At 55.1% G+C, this 2,874-nt stretch overlaps 1 long non-coding RNA gene across 1 annotated transcript; it reads right to left on the minus strand.

The window, feature by feature from the left end:
• Window positions 1-120: 120 nt before the first annotated feature.
• LOC113981017 lies at window positions 121-737 on the minus strand. The gene is made up of 3 exons (XR_003538298.1): window positions 708-737; window positions 576-627; window positions 121-204 (listed from the first exon to the last, which is right to left on the minus strand). It is a non-coding gene; the product is annotated as an uncharacterized LOC113981017 (long non-coding RNA).
• Between the last annotated feature and the right edge of the window lie 2,137 nt (window positions 738-2,874).

The following is a 2,874-nucleotide window of genomic DNA, read 5'->3' on the forward strand; positions in this document are numbered from 1 at the left end:
GGAGGCACTGGGAGTGGGTTTGAAGCACACCAGTCCCTTACTGGGACGAACTGGTGTGAACTAGTGCCCGTGGCTCTACCCCCCCCACGGCGGGGCCGGGTGGGCGTGGCCTCACCTCGGCTCCGCGGCTCCAATTCCAGCAGTTCCCAGCAGGTCTCCACCTGTTCCTGCAGCACCTGGGGGTCGGCCACGCCCACCTCGGGCCTGAGGGGGCGGGGTTTGGTCAGAAAGGGGGCGTGGCTTAGTCAGAAAGGGGCATGGTTTGGTCAGAAAGGGGCGTGGTTTTGCTAAAAGGGGTGTGGCTTGAGCCCGTATTGGGATAGAAGCAAAGGGAGGCTAAAGGAGGGTTGAGGTGGGTGGGGTTTAATAAAGGGGCGTGGCTTGGCAGAAAAGGGGCGTGACTTAGTAAGAGAGGGACGTGGCTTAGCAAAAAAGAGGTGTGGCTTGCCCCAAACATAAGGGGTGCTGAGGGAAGGTCCAGGTGGGCAGGGCCTCGCCGATTGGGCGTGGCTTTCTCCCGGGGGGCGTGGCCTCACCGAGGGGGCGTGGTTTTCTCCAGGAGGGGCGTGGCTTACCAAAACACCTCCCGGGCCATGATTGGCTCCTGCCACCAGGCCTCGTCCTCGTCTAGGAGAGAAAAGGGGCGTGGCCGGGGTGAAAGGGGCGTGGCTCGAAGGGGCGTGGCAGGGATTGGGCGTGGCTCTCACCTGGCAGCAGTGTCACCTGGCGGTGGGCGGAGTCGGGCTCCCAGGTGACGCTGGAGGCATGGCCGCTCGGTGGGTGGGGCCTCTGCAGGGCGGGGCAGGTCCAGGAGCTTTGATACCTGTCAAGGCGTGTTGGGAGAGCCACGCCCCCATGCCCCGCCCTAAGCCCCGCCCACCCCAGCCCCGCCCTCCTGTTTAGGGGAAAGGATACCCAGGTGTGGCTGGGGCGTGGCCACCCTTCCCCTGAGCGCCACGCCCCTTCCAGGGCGGAGCCATCCAGGGTCGCTCTCAGGTCTGGGTGATCTGGGCTCACCTGGGGGCGCAGAAATGGTTGGGTTTTAACCCAAAATCGGAGCTTTCCCAATCTCCAAAATGGGCGTTTTTAGCCCCAAAATGTTCAGGGTATCAGGTCTACCCGTTAAAGTCAAAGGGGTTGAGGGGATAACAGGTCTACCCATTAAAGTCAAAGGGGCAAATGGGACATCAGGTCTACCCTTTAAAGTCAATGGGGCAAACTGGACACCAGGTCTACCCATCAAAGTCAACAGGGATCAACAGGTCATCAGGTCTATCCATTAAAGTCAATAAGAATCAAAAGGTCATCAGGTCTACCCATTAAAGTCAATGGGAAAATAGGACATCAGGTCTACCCATTAAAGTCAATGGGAAAAATGGGATATCAGGTCTACCCATTAAAGTCAATGGGGATCACTGGGCCATCAGGTCTACCCATAAAGTTAATACAGTCCAGTGATCTCAGTAGGTCAGGCCGCACTGTTTTGGGGTTTTTTTTGGGGGGAGGGGAGATCCAGGTGTCCAAGGGGTTCACAGATGTACAGAGGGGGGGACCCAGAAGTTTTCTGTAGTGGGGGGAAGGAATCCAAGCATCCTGACTCACCACGACAGGGCGGGAGAAGATGACAACCAACGTGGCGTCCTCTCGGTTGACGTACACACAGATGATCCTCGGCAGGGGGGTGGCTTTTGGGGGACACCCTGACATTCAGGGGGTGTCCCCTGGTACCCAGGTGAAGGACCCAGGTCTGAAGGGCCCCCTAACCCCCCCAGTTACCTCGGGAGAGGATGCAGCGCAGGTAGACCCAGGCACTCTGGTCGGTGGGGTCGGTGAAGATGGCGTTCTGCACCAGCTCCAGCTCTGGGAGGGGCAAAGAGGGGACCCCAATATCTCAGGGGGACCCCAGGGGGCATTTGAGGGGGTTCTGGTGAACCCCCAGTGTGTCCACACAAGGGGGCACCCCAAAAATCCAGGTCACCAGGTCTACTCGTTGGAGTCAATTGGGAAAATGGGACATCAGGTCTACCCGTTAAAGTCAATGGGGATTAATGAGACATCAGGTCTACCCATTAAAGTCAATAAAGATGAGACATCAGGTCTACCCATTGGAGTCAAAGGGGCAAATGGGACATCAGGTCTACCCTTTGGATAAAATGGGGCAAACTGGACATCAGATCTACCAATTAAGTCTGGAAGTTAATAGGCTATCAGGTCTACCCATCAAAGTCAATATGGGTTAATGGGTATCAGGTCTACCCATTAAAGTCAATGGGGATCAATGAGCTATCAGGTCTATCCATTAAATGTCAATGGAGATGAGACATCAGGTCTACATATTAAATGTAATAAGGACAATGGGAAATCAGGTCTACCCATTACACTCAGTGGAGCAAATGGGATATCAGGTCTACCCATTAAAGTCAATGGGGATAAATGAGACCAGGTCTACCTGGGGCAAATAGGACATCAGGTCTACCCATTAAACTAAATTGGGATCAATGAGCTATCAGATCTACCCATTAAAATCCAGGGGAAGAGACATCAGGTCTACCCATTAAACAATGGGGATCAATGGGTGTCCTGGTTGGAACGGCTGGGACCAATTCATCACTGGATGGGTGTAACCCAAACCTGTGTATTCTATAGCCTTCCATGCCATTGCCCAGAAACTGTTGTCAGTAGAGGCCTTTTTGGGGGGTTTATTCCTTGGGATTTCCAGGGTCTCAGTTTCAGCGGAGCGGATCTTTCCCACCTGGATCTTTGTTAAATCAACTTCAAGGTGGCCAATCTGAGCCGCTGCAACCTGGCCCGTGCCAACCTGTGCTGTGCCAGCCTGGAGAGGGCTGACCTGTCAGGCTCTGTGCTGGATGGAAG

This window comes from Neopelma chrysocephalum, unplaced genomic scaffold (genome assembly GCF_003984885.1).
Source record: "Neopelma chrysocephalum unplaced genomic scaffold, ASM398488v2 Primary Assembly neopelma1_95847, whole genome shotgun sequence".
NCBI lineage: Eukaryota > Metazoa > Chordata > Aves > Passeriformes > Pipridae > Neopelma > Neopelma chrysocephalum.